The sequence below is a fragment of the Capra hircus genome, chromosome 6 (assembly GCF_001704415.2).
Source record: "Capra hircus breed San Clemente chromosome 6, ASM170441v1, whole genome shotgun sequence".
In the NCBI taxonomy this organism is placed as follows: domain Eukaryota; kingdom Metazoa; phylum Chordata; class Mammalia; order Artiodactyla; family Bovidae; genus Capra; species Capra hircus.
The window spans coordinates 67,483,214-67,497,284 of record NC_030813.1 but is presented as its reverse complement, the minus strand read 5'-3'; the positions used below and the strand labels follow the sequence as shown (position 1 = coordinate 67,497,284).

Below are 14,071 nucleotides of genomic sequence, written 5' to 3'. Positions count from 1 at the left end.
TTCTCTTCAGACTCTTATTGGGTATGTCATTTGTGAATCCTTTCTCCCATATGTGGGTTGTCTTTTCACTTCCTTTGTAGTGTCCCTAGACATACAGAAGTTTTTGAGTTGAAGTCCAGTTTCTCTCTTTCGTCACTTGTGCTCTTCTTGAAGTTGTGTTTAAAAAACCATTGTGTGAACTAAAATCATACTGCTATGTTTCCTTCTGAGAGTTTTTGTAATTTTAGTTTTTACATTGTCTTTGATCCATTTAGAAATCATTTTTGTTTTTGGTGTGAAGTAGGGATCCAAATTCACTTATATCTAGTTGTCTCAGAACCATTTGTTGCAAAGACTACTCTTTCCTTGTGGAATAGTCTTGGCATGCTCATCAAGAATCAATTAACCATTGATGTGTGGGGTTTCTTTCTGGACTCCCAGTTTTATACTGTTGATCTGTACATCTGTCTTTATATAATATTACACTGTTTGAATTCCTGTAATATTCAGTGAAAGTGAAAGTGTTAGTTGCTCAGTTGTGTCTGACTCTGCAACCACGTGGACTGTAGCCCACCAGTTTCCTCTGTCCATGGAATTCTCCAGGTGAGAGTACTGGAATGGGTTGCCATTCCCTTTGAAATTGGGACTATGAGACCACCAACCTTTTGTTTTTCAAGATTAAATGGCTATTCAGCATTACTGTGTTAGTTTTAGTATTAGCTTGTCCATTTTTGCAAAAAAAAAAAAAAGGCAATTGGAATTTTGATACAGATTATGTTGACTCTGTAGAATCATTTGATAATGAGTACCATTTTAGCAATATTAAGAATTTCAGTCCTTGAGCATGGACATCTTTCCCTTTATTTTTGTCTTAAATTTCTTTTAGCAGCATTTTGTAGGTTCCAGTGCATAAGCCTTACACATCTTTGGTTAAATTCTGTCCATGTTTCTTTTTCTTTTTTTTGTTTTTTGATGGAGTCATATGGCTTGTGGCTCTTAGGTTCCTGACCAGGGATGGAACCTGGGCCCTTGGCAGTGAAAGCATGGAGTCCTAACCACTGGGCCTCCAGGAAATTCCCATGTTCATGTAGTTTTTAAAATTTTACTTTATCGAAGTATAATTGATTTATAATGTTATGTTAATTTCTTCTGTACAGCAGAGTGATTCAGTTATACATGCATATATATATATATATATATTCTTCATATCCTTTCCATTGTGGCTTATTACAGGATATTGAATATAGTTCTCAGTGCTATGCACTAGGACCTTGTTGTTTATCCATTCTATATATAATAGTTTGCATCTGCTAATCCCAAACTCCCGATCCCTCCCTCCCTCCACACCACTCCCCTTTGTCTGTCACAAGTCTGTTCTCTGTTTCTGTTTCACAGATAAGTTCACTTGTATCATATTTTAGATTCCACATATAAGTGGTAATCATGTTATCTGTCTTTCTGACTTACTTTACTTAGCATGATAATCTCTAGGTCCATCTGTGTTGCTCCGTGTTGCTGCAGATGGCATTGTTTCTTTCTTTTCTTATGGCTGAGTAATGTACCACATCTCCTTTATCTGTTCATTTGTTGATGGGCATTTAGGTCGTTTCTATGTCTTGGCTATTGTGAATAGTGCTGCTTGGCTATTGTGAATGGTGATGTATTTTTATTGTAAGGTGTCTCAATTTCTCTCTGAATGTATACAAGGTATAATTGTAAATCAATGAAAATAAAAATTTTAATGTAGTTAATCAGCTATCTAATGTAGTCAGACTTTTACTATAAAAGTCTGAAAGTAAGGACACAAGATTTCTATTCTTAAAGGTATTATATTAGTTACATTCTCTTTTCTTAAATGGCACTTGCACTTACTATGGGACTTTTGCACATTTTAATTTCTTAGTGATAATAGTAGCACTACAAAAATTAAAATGGTAAGACTAAGAGTGAACACGTGACACTTAAGTGCATGTGCTCTTCTGAGTGCTTTCTGTGTATTAACTCATTTAATGAAATTCTGAGTGGGGGTGCAATTTTAAAAGCTAAGGGGCTGTGACTTTGTGTTTATGAAACTTTACATTTGAATGACATTTTTAAAAATATAATTTTAATCTAGAATTCTTAAAAATAGCTACAGTGAGTTGTTAGTTTTAAAAATTAAGGTACTAATAATAGTATTAATGAACAAAGAGAGGGAAGTAGTATTTGTAAACTCAGCTTTTGTGTACTCCGAATTATCGGTAGAGAGGTTTGGACCCGATGATTCTAATTATTGGAGTACCCAGCTCTCATTTTCTGTAAACAAATAACTTGAATGTGAATAAGCTGTAAACGTCACAGTTCTCTGTATGGCACTTGAGAAGGATATTGGAGGAGAGGGCTCTTTAAAGCTTTAGACAGAAACTCTGCTGGAGTATAAGCTTGAAGAAGGTGAGGCCTGTGTTTTCCATTGCACTGTTGTAACCCTCTCACAGCATTAGATGTAGAGTAGATTTTAAACAAACCCTTTGGTTGACAAATGAATGAACAAATGAATACAAGGCTGGAAAATAATCAGTTTGGATTTTGATTTCTTTTTGATAGTGTAAATACCATTCTCTCCTTTGGGAATATGTGTGTGTATTTGGGTAGAAATGGAAGACAGAAAGGATTATTGAAATAGAATATGTTTAAATTAATGGAAGTTGTTTTTACTGTTTTTCTTCAAACTCACCTTGCATTTAGTGGGATTGAGCCCTTGTTCGACCATCTTCCATAGGTGACAACTAACTCAGCCCTTACCCCAGCTCAGACGTCATCTTCTCTGATTATCTTTCTACTTCCTACCTTTGGGCAGAGCTGAAGCTTGTATCCATCTGTGATATAGCACTTACCACATGGTTAATGATATTTTTACTTTCCGTTATATATGTCCTTTCTCCTACGTTGTGGATACCTTATTGGCTATGCCTTCTGCTTTATTCCCAGAATCTGATAGCATATCTGGCACTTAGCAGATACTCAGTTAACAGTTGTGGAATATGAAGATATGTATCAGTTCAAAACAAAGGTATGGCAAAATGAACTGACTGCTGTGTATAAAAAACTTTATGTGCATTTTTCTGATTTATACCTCATGTTACTCCATTAAGGTCGGTACCATTATCCTCATTATGAAGGTAAGGGAATAGTGTCAAACGAGTTAAGTAACTTGTATGAAGTTATACAGCTAATAAATGGCAAAGCTAAGATTTAGAGCCAGGTCAGTCAGACTTAAAAGTTCAGGCTCCTATAGGCAAAACATTCTCTGATGTAAAGTGTAGCAATGTCTCCTTAGGTCGGTCTCCCAAGACAATAGAAATAGAAGCAAAAATAAATAAATGGGACCTAATCAAACATATAAGCTTTTGTGCAGTGAAAGAAACCATAAACAAAATGAAAAGACAGCCTATGGAGTGGGAGAAAATATTTACAAACAATGTGACTGATAAGGGCTTAATTTCCAAAATATACGAACAGCCAAGACAATTCAATAACAAAAAACCAAACAACCCAATCAAAAAATGGTCGGAAGACCTAAATAGATATTTCTCCAGAGAAGACATACAGGTGGCCCAAGGCATGTGAGAAGAGGCTTAATATCACTAATTATCTGGGAAATGCAAATCAAAACTACTTATCTCATAGTAGTCAGAATGTCCATCATTAAAAAGTCCACAAACATTAAATGCTAGGGAGGATGTGAAGAAAAGGGAAACCTCCTACACTGTTGGTGGGAAGGTAAATTGGTGCAGCCCCCATGGAAAGTAGTATGGAGGTTTCTTAAAAAACTAAAAATAGAGTCACCATATGATCCAGCAATCCCACTACTGGGCATTTATCTGGAGAAAACTCTAGTACAAAGTATATGTGCATCCCAATGTTCACAGCAGCACTAGTTACAGTAGCCAAGACATGAAAGTAACATATATGCCCATTGACACATGAATGGATAAAGAAGAGGTGGGATGTATATACAATGGAATATTACTCAGCTGTAAAAAGAATGAAATAATTCCATTTGCAGCAACATGGATGGACCTAGAGATTATCAAACTAAGTGAAGTAAGTCAGACAAAGACAAATATCATATGATATCACTTATATGTGGAATCTAAAATATGACACAAATGATCTTATTTACAAAACAGAAACAGGCTCACAGATGTAGAAGACAAATTTATGATTACCAAAGGGGAAAGGAGGTGGGGGAGGGATAAATTAGGAGCTCGAGATTAGCAGATACAAACTATCAATACTATATATAAAATAGGTAAAAACAAGGCCATACTATATAGTACAGGGAACTATATATAATATCTTATAACCTATAATGGAAAAAAATATGAAAAAAGACTACGTATATGTGTATGTATAACAGAATCACTTTCCTGTACACCTGAAACTGACACAGTCTTGTAAATCAACCATACTCCAATAGAAAAAAAGTTAGGTTCCTTCTACTAAATCATTCTGCTTAAACCAGGAGTTCTAATGTAAGTAATTGGTGAAATAAGATGACAGAGGGTGACATAGGGAAGGAAATCTTTAGGATAATGTATAAAGAACCATTGGTTGTATCTTCTACAGCTCTGTCAGGGGACATATTAAAATTTTTAGAGTTAATATGTCAAAAGATATAGGCTTGCCTTCTAGATGGTTGAATTTCCTGTGTTTAATACAGTGGTATGGTTTCAGTGTGTCTGCCCTCTGATGCCCTCTTGCAACACCTACCATATTTGGGTTTCTCTTACCTTGGGGGTGGGGTTATCTCTTCATGGCTGCTCCAGCAAAGCACAGCCCCTGATCCTTACCTTGGATGAGGGGTATCTCCTCTCGCCGCCCTTCCTGACCTTCAGCGAGGGATGGCTCCTCTAGGCCCTCCTGCGCCGGGGCAGCCACCACTCCTTGGAAGCGGGGTTGCTCCTCCCAGCAGCCGCCCCTGGCTTCCGGTGTGGGGTTGCTCCTTCCGGCCGTGGCCTCGGGCGCTGCCCCTGGCCTCGGATGCGGGGTGGCTCCTCCCGGCCGCCGTCCGTGCCCTCGCGGGCAGGGTAGCTCCTCTCGGCCAAGGCGCAGCCTGGCACTCCAGGCTGCTGTCCCTGATCTCAGACATGGGGGAGGTCTCGGCCCAGCTTAGTGCGCCGGCTGCTGCCTCCGCCTGCGCTTACTGCGCCGGCCGTCTGTATGCAGGCCAGGAAGCAACAGTTAGAACTGGACATGGAACAACAGACTGGTTCCAGATAGGAAAAGGAGTACGTCAAGGCTGTATATTGTCATCCTGATTATTTAACTTATATGCAGAGTACATCATGAGAAATGCTGGGCGGGAAGAAACACAAGCTGGAATCAAAATTGCCGGGAAAAATATCAATAACCTCAGATATGCAGATGACACCACCATTATGGCAGAAAGTGAAGAGTAACTAAAAAGCCTCTTGATGAAAGTAAAAGAGGAGAGTGAAAAAGTTGGCTTAAAGCTCAACATTCAGAAAACGAAGATCATGGCATCCGGTCCCATCACCCCATGGGAAATAGATGGAGAAACAGTGGGAACAGTGTCAGACTTTATTTTTTTGGGCTCCAAAATCACTGCAGATGGTGATTGCAGCCATGAAATTAAAAGATGCTTACTCCTCGGAAGAAAAGTTTTGACCAACCTAGATAGCATATTGAAAAGCAGAGACATTACTTTTCCAACAAAGGTCCATCTAGTCAAGGCTATGGTTTTTCCAGTAGTCATGTATGGATGTGAGAGTTGGACTGTGAAGAAGGCTGAGCACCGAAGAATTGATGCTTTTGAGCTATGGTGTGGGAGAAGACTCTTGAGAGCCCCTTGGACTGCAAGGAGAACCAACCAGTCCATCCTAAAGGAGATCAGTCCTGGGTGTTCTTTGGAAAGACCGATGCTAAAGCTGAAACTCCAGTACTTTGGCCGCTTGATGCGAAGAGTTGACTCATTGGAAAAGACTCTGATGCTGGGAAGGATTGGGGGCAGGAGGAGAAGGGGACGACAGAGGATGAGATGGCTGGATGGCATCACCGACTCAATGGACATGAGTTTGTGTGAACTCCGAAAGTTGGTGATGGACAGGGAGGCCTGGCGTGCTGTAATTCATGGGGTTGCAAAGAGTTGGACACAACTGTGCGACTGAACTGAATACAGTGGTAATATAGGGAACAAGTAGGTTCCCAAAATGTTGAGCTACATTAAATTTTAGAGCTGACAACATTAGAGCTCCTCAGCTTCAAGGCATTAATCTTAGAGATAACGTCATAGGACTTTAGATTTTGTGAGTTTTGCTTTCAGTTGCATTGTCAGCTGAGGGCAGAAAAGATTCTTCTACACCGTGAGGCTCACTTTTATACTGTAACAAGGGATTCAGAATAGTGGCGGACAAATACCTGCCACATCGACGAGACAGAGCAGGAGAGCTGGGAGGAAACACCATCATTTCCCAACATCAGAGATGGGTGAGACCCAGAGCTTTGAGCTGCCAACCCCGTCAGGAAAAAGAACTTCCCTGCGTAGGTCAGACTTAATTCTCCGGAACATCTCAGAGGAGAGAAAGATCCTGGTTTTTTTTTGGTGATTTATGATTAAAAGACAAAGACCCTGATGATTTGCAATACAGATAGATGTACTTTTGAAAAAAATTTTCCCTGCAAATCTGTCCAGTGACAACAAGAAAAACTAAAAATGGTGAAGGATCTGAAAGTAGATACTTCTGTTTCTTTTGTGGTTTGGCTTCTGAGGTAAATGCCACCAAGGCTTAAATAGAGTGAAATTGTTAAGCTATCAAGTACTTACTGAATAGCTATTGTATTTCAGGCAGTGTACTGGTTGCTGGATCCTGCCAAATGTTATACTTTGTTTTGCTTGATTTTTTGTTAAGACAGAGTATTATTCAGGGCGGGAGAAATACTTGGTAATATGCTTCTGAGAAATTGCTGTGGAATGGAATGGAGATTTATGTATCTGTATAGCGTATGTATGTGCACGTGGGCTCAATCGTGTCTGACTCTTCACGACCCCGTGGACTGTCCTACCAGGCTCCTCTGTCCATGGGATTTCCCAGGTAAGAATACTGGACTGGGCTGCCATTTCCTTCTCCAACATATATATGCATACATACATAGATATCAGCTAATTTATTGTGTTGTGGTTGCCTAAGTAACAGCATTGCCTTTTGTTGTTGTTGTTGTTATTTTGGCTGTGGTGTACGGGCTTCATTGTGATACACGGGCTCTGTCTAGTTGCAGTGCAAGAGCTTCTCGCTATGGTGCATGCACTTCTCGTGTTGTGGCACGTGGGCTCAAGAACGCAGGGGATCAGGGGCAGTGGAACGAGGGCTTTGTTGTCCCCTAGCGTATGGGATCTTAGTTCCCTGACCAGGGATAGAACCTACATCCCCTGTGTTGGAAGACAGATTCTTAACCACTGGACCACCAGGGAAGTCCCAGTATGGCTTGTTTATATCAAGTTGATTTTTACAGTTTCACACAGCACTGGGAAGAAAACTGGGCATCGGTTTCTTTAATAGAAAATAATTTTTCAAATGAAATTTTCAGTTGCACTGAGATATGCAACCGTCTGTTGGCCAAACATGATGTTAAGATTTAATGCTTGGCTGTCACCCCCAAAGGAGAAGTATCTAGCTTCAGAATCTTGGTATGGTTAGGGAATGCTTATGTGGGGAAAACTTTTGTTTTGGAGAAAGTAGTTGAAAATAATAGGATGATGACGAAGTGAAAGTTCTGTAACTACTAAATTTCAATTCAAGCTGTTGACAAATTCTGGAAGTTCCATGAAACCGTTTCTCAATTCTTTAACACTCAGAATGGCCCTTTTCTTTCCGAAGATTTGTAGTATGTGTATTGAATAAATCTTGTCCCCCATGGAAATATGTTTTTAATTCTGTAATTGAATTCAAACAGACATGTTACTCTAGTTAAATTTTATTTTAATTTCAGTCATATACTTGGAATGCATTTGGTCTGTAAAGTGAAGGATATATGTAGTTAAAAGAGTCATTCTTCTGTAACCAAGACTTCTGCTTTTGTATGTGTATTGAATAAATCTTTCTCCCCCATGGAAACGTATTTTTAATTCTGTAATTTCATTAAATTACAGTTAATTTGATTGTAATTCTGTAATATGCTCATTGACATGGTCCACCATATTTTGAAGAGGGGTAGTTGTTCCTCTTTAGTGATTACATGTTAGTGATTTTAAAGGTCTATCAGTGTTCCAAAACAACTTGTCCATGTCACTTGTATGGCCCTCAACAGATTGCATTGTAGTTGTTTGTTTTTAAACTGCTTTTCCCTGTGCCTGCCTAGAGCAGAGTTCTTGTCTTGCTAACCTTTGTTACCTCCTCAGTGCCTCCTGCATAGTTTTCATACATCACGGCTTTGCAATAAATGCCAGAATGAATGATCATATATGAATCCCTAAAATTATTATTGTGGACAGATTATGTCATCAACTGAACTTGGTGAAAAGATGGATGAGTGAAGAAGAGGAAACATTTAAAGGCAGGAGGATGGTTGAAAGGGATTAGAGATGCATGAAATGAGAATGAGATGATCAGGAATGATAAAGTATATTGATTATATGTCCTGGTTATGTATTGCTGTGTAACTAACCACCTTAAACTTACCAGCACACAATCACAACCACTTTATTACACTCGTGGATTCTGTAGGCTAAATATTGGACTAGGGCCCAGTGGGAATGTTTGCTCTACAATATCTTATGCTCTTATCTTGGAAGACTTGATAGCTGGGAGCAACTTGGACAGCTGAGAGCTGGAATCATCTGAGGGTTTTTTCACTTATCTGTCTCAGGCTTTTGGGCTGGGATGATTTGAAGGCTGGGCTCAGCAGGAATTTTGCATTGGAACACCTGTATGTGACTTCTCTGTTTGGCAGGAGCTTCTCTCATTATGGTAGCTAGGTTCCATGTAAGACTGTCCCAAGAATGAGAAGTCTGAAAAAACAAGACAGAAGCTACTTGGCCTTTTCTGGCCTAGCCTCACAGATTACCCAGTATCCCTTCTGCTGTCCTCTATTAGTTGAAGGAATCAAAATCCTACTCAAATTCCCTGGGAGGAGTGTCAGTGAATTTGCATCTGTTTTTAAAAACAACAGTATTACGTGTCATAAGTGGCTCAGACAATGGCAGTGATGGGTAGAGCCAAGAACAGGGAAGTACATTATCAATTTACTTCATTAGGGAGAGTGTGTATGAGAAAGGTCCAGTTCCATTCTTTTGTGTATAGCTATCCAGTTTTCCCAACACTGTTTGTTTATTTATTTTTATTATTTTCTTTTTGGAAAAATAATTACATGTATTTATTTTTGGCTGTGCTGGGTCTTTGTTACTACATGGGTTTTTCTCTAGTTGTGGGGAATGGAGACTACTCTCTCACTACAGTGTATGAGCTTCTCATTATGGTGGCTTCTCCTATTGCTGAGCACAGACTTTAGTAGTTGTGGCACATGGGCTCAGTAGTTAAACAGCTCCTGGGCTCTAAAGCACAGGCTCAATAGCTGTGGTGCAAGGGCTTAGTTGCTCCACATGGCATGAGGGATCTTCTCAGATCAGAGATTGAACTCTTGTCTCCTGCAGTGGCAGGTGGATTCTTTACCACTGAGCCTCGGGGAATCTCCCCAACACCGCTTATTGAAGAGATTGTCTTTTCTTCCATTGTATATGCTTGCCTCTTTTGCTGTAGCTTGACTGTGTGAGTGTAGGTTTATTAGGGGGCTCTCTATTGTGTTCCACTGATCTGTGTGTCTTTCTGCGTCAGTGCCATACAGTTTTGATTACAGCACTGTAAGTTTGTAGTATAGTTTGAAATCAGGGAGTGTTTTACCCCAGCTTTGTTCTTCTTAAAATTGTTTTGTCTATTTGCGGTCATTTGTGGTTTCACACTTTCCAGCTGGTGCTAGTGGCAGAGAACCTGCCTGCCAGTGCAGGAGATGTAAGAGGCTCGAGTTTGATCCCTTAGTTGGGAAGATCTTTTGAAGGAAGAAATGGCAACTTACTCCAGTATTCTTGCCTAGAGAATCCCATGGACAGAGGAGCCTGGTGGACAGAGGAGCACGGGGTTGCAAAGAGTTGTACTGAGGCGACTTAGCATACATGTGATTCCAGACAAATTCAGGATTATTTGTTTTAGTTCTATGAAAAATGACATTGGTATTTTGATATGGATTACATTGAATCTAGGTTGCTTTGGGTAGCACATCTAAATGATATTGATTCTTCCAGTCTATGAGCGTGGTATATCTTTCCATTTATTTGCCTTATTTTCAGTTTCTTTTCTCAGTGTCTTAGGAGTTTTCAGAGTATAGGTCTCTCATCTCATCAGTTAAATTTATTCCAATTGTAAAGGGCATTGTTTGCTTTATTTCTCTTTATGATAGTTTGTTATTAGTATATAGAAATGCAGCAGATTTATGTATATTGCTTTTCTTATACCATACTAAAATATAAACTCAAAGTGGATTAAAGACTTGAATATAAGACCTGAAACTACAAAACTCCTAGAACACATGGGCAGTAATCTTTTTTTTATATCTATCTTAGTATATTTTTTTAATATGCTGCTAGGGCCACAAAAACAAAAATAAACAAATGGCACTACATCAAACTAAGCCTTTGATGAAGTCAACAAAACAAAAAGACAACCCACTGAACAGGGGAAGATATTTGTAAATTGTATATTTGATAAGGGGTTGATATCCAAAGAACTCCTACAACTCAGTATCAACAAACAAACAAAAGCCCCAATTAAAATATGGGCAGAGGACCTGAATAGACATTTCCCCAAAGAAGATAAACAAGGCATAGGAAAAGTTGCTCCATTGTTACTCACCACCAGGGACATGCAAATCAAAACCACTATGAGGTATCACCTCCCACCTGTGAGATCGACTCTTAGCAAGAAGAAGAAACAACAAGTGTTGAGGAAAGGGAACCGCTGTGCTGTGTTGGGGGGAATGTAAATTGGTGCAGCCACTGTAGAAAACTGTATGGAGTTTCCTCAAAGAGGTAAAAAATAGAGCTACCAAATGATCCAACAGTTCCACTTCTGGGTCTTTATCTGAAGAAAACAAAACAGTAACTGAAAAAGACGTATACCCGTAAGTCTTCATTGAAGCGTTATTTATGAATAGCTAGTGTTCATTGATAGATGAGTGGATAAAGAAGATGTGGTATATATACACAATGGAATACTACTTGGCTATAAGAAAGAATGAAATCTTGCCATTTGCAGCAACATGGATGGACCTGGTTACCTTCCAGGTCTAAGTGAAATAAATCAGAGAGAGAAAAACACATGCTATGATTTTACTTTTATTTGGAATCTAAAAAACAAAACAAATGAACAAAGAAAAGCAAAATGGAAACAGACTCAGATACAGAAGACAAACCGGTGGTTGCCAGAGGGGAGGTGGGTGGAAGGACAGGTGAAGGGATGAAGAGGTTCAGTCTTCTGACTATAAAACAAATAAGACATGGAAAAGTAACATGCAGCATTAGGAATGTAGTCAGTAATACTGTAATAAGTTTGTGTGCTGACAGATAATTAGACTTTTATGGCGATCATGTCATAGTGTATAAAAATATTGAATCACTGGTGTATACCTGAAACTAATATAATTGGAGAAGGAAATGGCAACCCACTCCAGTACTCTTGTGTACTAATTATAATCCCATAAACAAAAGTCAGTGGACATTTTCCTCAGTAATTAGATCATGGCTTATATTCATGATACTTTTTGAATGTAGTTTACAGTTTTTAATTGTTGCAAGTGATGTATAAGAATGTTTCTCCTTCAATAAAAAAATAAGAAAGAATGTTTTCTATGGAATTGGTATTCATAGGTGTTTAATTTTATCCTTTTAGAGATCAGGTATATAACAGCTGGCATTTCACTTGGGGAAATTCATCTTTGAGCTCCACAAGCCTTAGAATTAAGGGTAAATAATTGTCTGGTCAAATTTGCCTCCTTGTCTTAGTGTGCTTTGTAGTTTCAATTGTGATGCTCACCTTTCGTAAACTTTCTAATGATTCTTTTAAAAAAGGCTACAGTGCAGATATACTCACTTTATCTGACTGTCCACTGTGCTTTGGTGCTTTGTTAGTGTGTATAGAATTTTCTTTTTATTGTGCTTTAGGCTTGAAAAGCTAACTTCTGCTTTCATGAAATTTGAACAGGGGAAAGGAAAGGAAATAGAAGAAGAGGAGTTATAACAAGGACAAATGTTATATAGACTGTGGTTTTATTTTTGGCCCTGGAAACCACATACTCCTCTTTGTTGGGGAAGAAATGGTATCATATTACATTATCATGAGGCTTTGCTGACTCAAGGAATCATTGGGATCATTGGAAGAGCTTCTGTAATGAGCTGGATAACATGGTAATAATATCCTTGAAGGAGAGTCCGCCCACCTTTTTCTACTTTTATTTGACTGTCTTTCCCCCCATCCCCTTCTCTTCTTTTTTCATCTTTTCATGTACTCTTTCTTACCAGTTCCAAAGGGTTGGATGACAGGGACATGGAAAACCATGCTGTTCCTTTAAATATATTTCAAAAAGTTTTTATTATGACATTTTCAAACACAGACAAAAATAAAGTGTAATGAACTCCAGTGTGCCTCACTCAGCTTCTACAGTTACCAACTCATGAACAGTTTTATTTTGTCTACAGTCCCATACCCCCTTTACCAGATTATGAAGCAAATCACAGACAGTATTTTGTCTGCAAAATTTCAGTATGTATCTCTAAAAGATAGCTCTTAAAAATAGAATCACAGTAGCATCATCACCCCAAAAAAATTCCAAAATGACCTAGTACTATTTTGTTATCATCAAATAAATCTTACCACAAACTTAAATGATCACCAATATATAGTTAGTGGTCAAGTTGTTAAGAGTTATCTCACACATTTAAGAGATATCTCTTAAGACTTTTAAAAGGCTTTTGACTCCTCCTCAGTCTCACTGTTTTTGTTCTTGTAATTTTTTGTTAAGCTTACTTTCCTGTAAAAACAGCTGAATGCAATAATGACTTGAGTTCTTTATTCCTATTTTGAAAACAATAGGGAAATAATATGTTGGCATCGATGAACGTTTCAAATTAAAAACAATCTAGATTAATGTAGTCAAGGAACATATTTTGGTATAGATTATTTTATATATAATTTCCAAATTACTTTCATGTCTTCTCCTAGTAAAAGTTGCTGAAAATCACTTGACCTAGTTGAGAAATTTGTTATTCATGCCTTGTTCTCACTGGTTATTGTTTCCTTCTGAATTTGCAAGAAGCAGAAGGAGAAATACTTTTTGTGTCTCAGAAATTCCCTTATGCGAGGAGAGCTAGTGCCAGAGTATTGTCACTTCAAGTGAATCCACTTACATTTCATAGTAAGTAGGAACCAAACAAAAACCCCACTATGATTCAGACTTTGTCATGAAAAATAAAGTGAATATATGTTTTTTCATCTCATATATGGTTCCATTTAGATTATAACTTTTAACTTCTGAACGAAGAGGGAATCCACTATTTAGTTTTCTTGAAATTATTTTTCTGATGAAAACGCACGATAAAGATTTTTAATTCCTTCCCTTATATGTGCATTTGGCAGCACAGATCTGAAGAGGGCCCTTTTTGGGAAAGCCTTAGCAAGCTTTGTCAGGTTTTGCAAGGGTGTATCCTGAGGTAGATTAAAGGTTAAGTCACTATAACAAAGCATCATATGGCATTTCTAAAATCTGACAGAAGTGTGTTAATCCCTCACAAAGTAGGGTAGCACAAGTCTAGGCTGATTCAGCAGCTCTGATCCATGAAGTCATTCAAGGACTAGATTCCTTCTTCTTCCCCTCTACTCCCTACGGTCATGTGTTGAATGCATGAAGTTGTGTCTGCCATGTGTACTTTCTAAGAGAAAAGTGGAGAATGCTCTAAATGAGAATGAGGAGGTGGACAGTGCTCTAAATCTGGGGAGAGTGACCTGTCTTTAAGTTGAAGCTGGTCCACATATCATGTCTGCACACATCC

At 38.5% G+C, this 14,071-nt stretch overlaps 1 protein-coding gene across 5 annotated transcripts in view; it reads left to right on the top strand.

Annotated features, from left to right (window-relative positions):
* The window catches only part of TEC (tec protein tyrosine kinase), a 155,439-nt gene that overhangs the window by 30,281 nt on the left and 111,087 nt on the right, over window positions 1-14,071 (top strand). The window lies entirely within an intron of this gene.